The sequence below is a fragment of the Pipistrellus hanaki genome (assembly GCF_964339955.1).
Source record: "Pipistrellus hanaki genome assembly, chromosome: 7".
Taxonomy (NCBI): Eukaryota; Metazoa; Chordata; class Mammalia; order Chiroptera; family Vespertilionidae; genus Pipistrellus; species Pipistrellus hanaki.
Window position 1 is genome coordinate 33796269 of NC_140509.1, and position 9123 is coordinate 33805391.

The following is a 9123-nucleotide window of genomic DNA, read 5'->3' on the forward strand; positions in this document are numbered from 1 at the left end:
TTTGTGTGTGTTTTGCTGTACTACTCTAACCATGAGTTTAATAGCATTACTGAGGTCTATGAGCCCTTCCAGGGACTCATTGAATCTGAGGATGGTCCCTGAATACATATTGCAATTTATATATTTGGGAAAGAAAATATCCTCCAAGGTGTTTTTTTTTTAAAGATAAAATATTAAGTAAAATAATAGTACTACTGTGTGAACCACCCTAATGTGGTTGGATGAAGGAAAGCATTCACTCATTAATTTAACAAATATTTATTGAGCATCTGATGTATGCCCGGATATGTACTAGATGCTGAGCACATTGCAAAGAATAAGACGAAGAAGTTCCCATGGAGATTAGAAAAAAAAAATTAAGTAAGGAAATAAGATAATATAGTTGTGTAAAATACTATGGATTAAATGGATGCATTGACATGGAAAACACATGGGTTGTTCCCTTTAAGTCAGAAAAAGCTTCTCTGAGAAGGTATTTCCCATGATATCAGAGGCCTAGAATGATCTAAGCATTTTAGGAGCGCAACCAACTGCAAATGCCTGAATTTGGGAAAGGGCTTGCCCTGTTCTCAGGAGAAAGAAGGCTGGTGTGACTGGCATGTGCTGACAGAGGAGAGAAATGGTGTGAGACAAGTTTAGACAAGTAAGACATGACCAGGAGCCTGGTCATGCAACACTTGCAAGCAAAAATAAGAAGCTTGCAGTTTATTTTAAGAGCAACGGGAAAGCATTTAAGGAATGTAGAGTTTTATATTTCTGCAACTGCACTTAATTTTGTTAAAAATGTATTTTTTATTGATTTCAGAGAGGAAGGGTGAGGGAAAGAGAGATAGAAACATCAATGATGAGAGAAAATCATTGATCAACTGCCTCCTCCACACCCCCACTGGGGTTTGAACCTGCAACTTGGGCATGTGCCCTGACTAGGAATCAAACTGTGACCTCCTCGTACATAGGTTGATGCTCAACCACTGAGCAACTGGGCGGTCATGCACTTGATTTATGAGACCTCTTTAACCAGGTATACAATAAGTAATAATCTCTGTTATCTTCAGTTGCATTTGGGGGGGTGGGGGGGGGGGAAGGTGGGGTGTGACCAGTTTCATTTCTCCTTGCTGGTATTTTGCTGAAGCATGTTTCTTTCCATTTGGCTCTTGGAACTTGCTGATGGTCACACAGCTAGATTATGACTCATGCAGACTTCTTTCTTTCTGTCCCTCACCTCAACCTAGGGGACCCCGTAGAGGCTATCTCTCTCTTCTCTGTGTCCTCCTTGGGGACCCAGGGCATATCTGGTTACTCTCCTGTGGTCATTTAGGGCTGAGGGGAACTTTGGAGGTCTTTCCTGTTCCTTCCTGTTCAGCTATGACATGCAGCCTTTTCTCCTTCCTTACTCCTCAGACCATGCTGGCTCAGAAATCTGGGGTTTTGTAACAGTCTCAGGCTCTGTTCAGTGATAGAATACAGGTTCCCTTATTGTTCTCAGATTTCCCAAATATGCCCAGTTTAGTGTTTTTCCCTCCCTGGACTGAGCCCAGCAGGTGGGGACAAGGCCTGAGGCCACTTCTCATTGTTTCTTCTGGCTCTCCTGACAGACTCTTTATCTAGCCTAGGACAGGGCAGTGAGGATTTACATCTGTTCTTTCTTTATCATCTGTTTACAGTATAAACTTTATGCCTTGAAACCTTTGAAACTTAAAATGCCTTTTTATTTTTTCAAAAGGAATGTCTCTGCCAAGAGTTTCAAAAGCCTCATTTCCTTGATGTCATTCTTTCCCAGAGGCAATAAGCATAAAATATTCCAGCAGAGCTGCCTGAGTTGGGGCATTACAAAGAAATCAGGCAAAGCGACTCTGGTGAATCTAAAATAATGGCTGGCTTCCTAATGTCAGAGATCCATCTAAATATTTCACATGTCTTCTTCACTCATGTGTATTCAAAACAATCCTCAGTGGGAAGTACTATAATCATCCGTACTCTATGGATGAGGAAGTGGAGGCCCAGAAAAGTAAAGGAACTTGCTGATGGTCACACAGCTAGGAAATGGTCACACAGCTAGGAATGCAGAGTGACATGATCTGATTTAAAGTTTTACGTTATTATGTTTACTGCTGAGGGAGGAGTGCATTATAGAGGAGCAAGAGTACAAGCAGCTAAGCTAGTAAAGATGACTATTTATAAGAGAGCAGTAATAAGTCCTGGCTGTGTGTGTGCATGTGCCTGTCAGGGCAGGGCAAAGTGGAAGAGAATAATTCCTTCATCGCTGGTTCGATGGAGATGAGTAAGAGAGACCTACTAGTTCAGTTTGATGTGGACCAGTTTCTAATGATAACAAGCTGATGCACATTTGACAATTAGCCCAGATTCTTTGTCTGCCCGAATCAAAGAATGAATCCATGGACAGAGGGTAGATTTATTTATTTATATTTATTTTAAAATATATTTTATTGATTTTTTTACAGAGAGGGAGAGGGGTAGTTAGAAACATTGATGAGAGAGAAACTTCAATCAGCTGCCTCCTGCATGCCCCCCACTGGGGATATCCCCAAAACAAGGTACATGCCCCTGACTGGAATAGAATATGGCCCTTCAGTCTGCAGGCTGATGCTCTATCCACTGAGCCTAGCTGGCTAGGGCCATAAATGAAAAGTTTTAAAGAAGAAATGTATTGCTCAGAATTGTGTATATGCAAGGAGTCTGGATTGGATAGAGGGCATCTTTGTTGCCGTGAAAACTCAGTAAAAGAATCAGGGAGGTAACTTTTGGCAGTGCAGATTGAGAATGACTCCCAGGGCCTTTTTGTTTTGGGAGAAGTGATAAAGGCAATGGAAGAGACCCCAGGCTATTTTAGTCTGAGGTCATAAAATGTTTGAATAACATAACTAACTTACCTCAATATAAATCTAGGTTTACCTTAACAAATAAAGTTTTTAATATTTTGACTGTAAGTTGCTTCCTCATGCTGGTAGTGCAGTAAAAAGGCAAACTGGCAGGAAGATTCAGGCTTCTGATCCTCCTGACAACAATATTTATCATTGTTTTAAAATAAATTAGCATTCTGATTTCATCATGCCTTCCTGAGCTTTGTATCCATGAGTCCTTCTCTAAAGTCTGGATCCAGGATGCTAACAAGGTAGGTTGTTGAGCTAAAAGGATGAAAAAAAGACCCTGGTTCATCATGTAGTTCCATCCTCTAAGCTTAGGTCCAGGGAAGGTTGAAACCATTGAGAAGTTACTTCAGAGGAGCTGTACTCATGGAGGAAAGAGGTTATTTTCAAAGGTTGGCCTCCAAAGCAGAGAAGAACAGGGCAGGAATATCACAACCTCTCTCTCCTCTGCTTATTCATTCCATTGGCTTGAATGAAGCTGGTCAGCAAGAAAACCCAGGAGATGACATCTGAAAGGTATTGTCTCAGGCCACAGAGCAGGCAGTGGAGGGGAGAGAGAAATGAGGTGGTGGGGGAGGGGTGGCATGAGGTGTATGGAATAAGCAGCCCCTCTGAGAGTCACCTGGACTGGAGAGATGATAGCCCAGATGCACAATAATCTCTGTCTCTTTACAATCAGAATTCATTTTATTCGACAGTTTTTATACAATTTTGATAGGACAAATAAAATTTGATTGTGTATAATTATGGTAAATCAGAATTCTTAAGTCCAACCAATTCAGCAAGGTTCTTATTCTGAGAGCAGCAGCATGGCTCTTTAGAAGTTCCAGGATTCCACTGAATTCAAAACAGACTAATTTTTGCAAATATTTGTTGCTCTTTGATGTGCTTTAAGAAGATTAAGAAATAAAAGACTTCTCATTGTGCATTTGGTTCAAAAGCAAACTTCCACCCAGAAAGATATACATAGAACATTTAAAACAAAATAACGTATCTTGCCCATTATTGACATGTATCACTCATATGTGCAATTTAATGAACAAACTGAACTAACAAGCAAAATAGAGACAGATTCATAGATAGAGGGTTGGCAGACAACTCTGGAGAGGGGGCATTATTTGGGGGAGGAGAGATTGAACAGAAAAAAAAGAGAAAGAACTCATGGACATAGAAAACAATGTGGTGATTGCACAGGTGTAAGGAGGGAGTAGGTGGAGGTGGGAGAGGGTATTGAAGTGATGGATGGTGATGGAAAAATATAAAGAACAAAAACTGATTATCACAAAAATGAGAGATTTATTACTATGCAGTCAGTGCAATGCTATGCTTGTTTAAAAACTGGCCAGGATAAAATCAGTTGGCATCTCATACACAGCAAGCATCTTTATCTGTTTGATTTCTATGAATTGTTTGAAGGTAGTGATAATTATACCGCATCTTTAGCATTCATAGAACTTCACCAAGAGTTCAGTATCCACTTCTGAATCTCAGACTTAAAAGGGATGCAGAAAAATTTTACACAAAGTTCACTAGCCAAACTTTACCCTGTAACTTTGTTAATACGGAATAAAAAGAGCCCTGGCTGGCTAGCTTAGTTTAGTTAGAGCATTGTCTAGGTACACAGAGTTTTCAGGTTCAATCTCAGATCAGAGAACATACAAAAATTAGCCAATGAATGCTGCAAATATAAGTGGAACAACAAATCTCTCTCTCTCTCTTTCTCTCTCTCTGTCTCTCCCTTCTTCTTTTTTCCCCCTTCCCTTTCTCCTTCCCCCCTCTCTAAAATCAACAAATTAAAAACATAAAAATAAATAAAATTAAAGAAATAAAAAGGTGACCAAAATTAAAACAAATACCAACCTTTTGAATTTTCAAATATAGATGAAATAATGATTTAAATGAAATCTGAGGCTGTTAGGTACATTTACCTTTTCAGTATTACATAAAATATTGGTTATGGTTCTTATATAAAAGTTACTGAGATTGACCCATTAGAGAAATTTGAATGGATATTGGGAAGGACTCAGAATTTCTGGAAAAAAAAATCACTGGAGAAACAGGCTCTGGAAACAGGCAGTAAAGAAGAAAGGCCAGGCCACTAGGGCTAGTCCTGTAAGGATATTGCTGCTGATACTTCTGAACACTGGGAACCATCCTATATAATAAAAGCCTAATACGCTAAGTGTTCAGTCATCTAGTCAGCCATTCAACCAATCAAAGGGTAATATGCTAATGAATGCTAAGGCCACTCAACCGCTCCCTATGATGTGCACTTATCACCCGGGTGCAGACAGTTGACCAGTTTACCAGTCACTATGACATGCACTGATCATTAGAAGGCAGATGTTCCAACATGTAGGTTAGCTTGCTGCTGGGGTACAGCCAATCAGGGCTGAGCAAGACAGGCTGGACTTGCCCTGGAACCCTCCCATGGTCTCTTCCTGGCTGGCCAACCTCCTGCGTCCCTCTCTGGCCCCGATTGTGCACCAGTGGGGTACCTCAGCCTGGCCTGCACCCTCTCACAATCTACTATCCCTTGGTGGATGTTAGAGAGCTGGTTTTGGCCCATTAGTGCACGAATTCATGCACTGGGCCTCTATTAGCTTATAAGAACTCTCATGAGCACTGATTCCAGTGGTGCCCCACTGCCATGGTTGCCATTTAGGAAGAGAACGCACACTATCATCAGCTGCTGAATTGAGTCTCAGCCTATGTCATCTGAGAGGGATTTAATTAAGGTCATGAGGATCTGTGTTTTTGTTTGTTTTTATTTTTATTTATTTATTTTGTGTGTGTGTGTGTGTGTGTGTGTGTGTTGTTTGTTTTTTGCTTCTATAAGGAAAATTACACTCTCTCTCCTGTTCAGATTTATGTTTGAGAATTCTACAAACCAGCTAGAATGTTTTAGTTATTAGATAAAAAACAAACAAACAAACAAAAACTCCAAACAAATGTAATCATGTTTAATATAGAGGCAAAGAGGCTAATATTACCTCCACTATACACAGAATAAGTTTGCAGGAGGTTCAAGAACTAGTACAGCAGATTTAGGAAAAAAGAAAATGTTAAACATGACTTGCCAAGGTGATTATAATGTCTCCTCTCCAGAGATCTTTTAAAATAAGATTTTAATTTGATTGGAGGGATTTGAATTTTTGTCCTTTCATCAATTTGAGTTTGCAATATTTGATTTAACTGATATTTGTTTTGAAAGTTGTATTATTAAATGAAGGGAGAGATTGTTAGAGTAAACACAAAGAAGACAGAACTTAATAAGACTTGATAAATGGAAGAGGTCAGAGTTAGAGCAGGATCTAAGGAGTTGTATAAAATCACTCTTTATGCTTCTTAGCAAAAATATCTCAAAGATTCACATGACATAGAGTAATATTTTGAATCCACTAGGTATTATAAAATGTAAATGTATTTCACTAAAAATAGACAACCAAAAGATGCCATTAAATTTTAATGGTCTGGTTTAAATTTACTCTGAAATTAATTTCAAGGTGACATATCTCCTTGCTTATTCTTAAAAGAAATTGAGAATGACAGAGTCAAGGTCTTGGTGTGGAACTTTACTGATTGTTCTAAGAATACGACTTTTTAGGTAACTTCTAAAGGTATTTAAAACACCAGAATCACACATAAAAGATGAATAGGACATCATATCTGTTTTGAGGAAGCTTTTACTCCTGTGGAGTGAGAGACCTGGATGATACAAAGCAGAAAGGCATAGGAACCATACAGAGAAGTGCCAGACTGTGGAAGGCTAGAGAAAGGAGGAATGTGTTCTGCTGTGGGGGAATCAGAGGTTGTTTTTTATTAGACTTTGGAAGAAAAAGTAGTCCTGATAGAAGACTGCGGGAGAGATTCCATAAAGGATGATGGGACCGAATTTTCAAAGAGATATGTACACATATAATACCTTAATGAAAAAAATGAAAAAAAAAGATTTAATGAATAAAAGAGATCTCAAGCATGAGTTGATTAAATGACAAACAAAACAAAACAAAAAAGATGAGATGAATGTAAGTGCGTGAACTGTTCAGGGAATCAGCGGATAAAGCTGCAGAAAGAGTGCATAGGGTGTGTGGAGGAATGGAGGAGAAGGGCTAAATAGATGGGTCAGGGCTCCTACATGATGGTAAAGAATTTGACTTTTGGCTTACACTACCTGGGACTTTTGCGCCTATCCTGAAACTATCCCTCTTCTCTTTGTCAGTAAAATCTCCATTTTCCTCCTTATTGGGTACCTCAGAATTGCGTGCCTCTTACTCTAAGCCAATCATAATAACTCCTCCCCTATTTGCAGGAACTGGATTAGGAAGTAAGATTACACACCCCCCCTCCCCCCTCAGTGGGATATAACGGTATACTGGAAAAGGACCCAACATAATGAGTTATCCTTTCAGCCTTTGAACATTGTCTTGGAAAAGTGGCAATTAATGTGGATCTAAGAGTAGAGCTGAGAAGTTCATGTCGAATCTTTTCTACACTGAGCTACTGATGTAGCCAATCTTGGACCACCTACTTGGACACTTATTGCTATGAGAGAAGAGGAATTTTACTTATTTCTTACACAATTTTTCTCTTGCTAATTTATTTATTTTTATAGTTAAAGCATCTATATTAATGTATCTCCTGCTATTACCCAATACTACATTTTCTTCGAAACATTCAGAATGAGAGTAGATGCTTGCTTTTTCATCTGTCACTCTGTGTAGGCAACCTTTTCTTATTTATCAGGGTTACTTTTGTAATTACTACTTTTTTTTCCCCTTGAAGAACAACTTCACTTTTAAAATTCTGTTAAGTATTTAAGCACTTGCTATATTCAAGAGCAGAGCAGATGAGTATAGAAAAGTATCTAATAGTTAAAAGTGTTCAAATATATTTATATGCTGGAATGTGCTTTTATTTATTGATTATTATTTTATTTTAATTTTTTTTTTTGCAAAAATGTGAATTTTGGTACTTTCTGCATTACTTGAGAGAATGACAGTCATCTTTTTTAGCTTTCTCATTTGAAGAAAACAAACTTTCAGCAAAGTTTTCATGAAAGAGATTATACTCCTCATTCCAGGGAGACCTTTAAGATCCATGCTGTGGATCAGAAAGCCAACCGAGGCAACAAGGACTCCTTTGGAACTTCAATTGCATTTATTCTGATATTTCCATTCAGTGCCATCTCTTTTCCTCTGATCAGTGCATTAGTTTATAATTAAAGCTGCCCCCAAAATTTGGAAAGTATTGAGATCCATGCAAAAAAAGAAAGCAGTCTCAAATTACATCACGGAGTGCAATTGCTCTTGATCAATTTCTACATGTGTATACAAGCATGTGTATGATATCTGTGTGTTTATATAAACACATACATTAAAAAGAGGTAATTTTAGATTGGCATTTATTTTACTCACTGGTGTTAGGTAACTTTTTATATTGATTTAATTATAAACTTACAATTTGCAGGATTAGTGCAAAGAGCTCCTGTATACTCTTTATGCAGATTCAACAATTATTTACTCCCCCACCCCCATTTGTGTCAAGAGTTTTATAACTTTATTCAGAAAATAGGACACATTTTACCAAATATGATTATATTACATTATTCTAATGGATTATAACAAGGCTGATGTTCATAATAATGATAATAATCGCCAAACACTTTAGGGGGCATTTTTATGTGCCAGGCTCGATTCTCAGTGCTTTATATGTACATCTCACTCCATCCTCAGGTATCTCTACAAGATATACATTATCATTTCACCAACTTTCAAAATCATAAAGCAAAGCACTAAGGGAGGGGACACAAGACAGGCAGTGAAAAAGCAGAAGCATTTGCATAATGATGCCAGTTCCCCTGACTCTAAGTCTCATGGGGCTATGTGATGACCTGGAGGATGGCCATACAGTAATTTGCCCCTGGGTCTGAAGAACACAGGGCTAAGAGCTCAGCAGCTTTTGTAGAGAAAATAAATGTGGTCTCCGAGCAATCTTTTGGTTGTCATGCTGTAGTCTCCTTGACCCTCTTAATTGCCTATGTGAAATATTGAAACAGTATTACGTATTGGGTCAGAGAAGTTAGATTTTGTAACTGGAAAAACTGACCAAGGGATGCTTCAGGAGGCCCATGGCCAATGGCTTTCCCTAGCAGATTTGTAATCAGTTAAATCAAGTCCATGCATTTTATAATATTATGATATCCCCCATCGAAGTTTACTATAAATTATTTGAG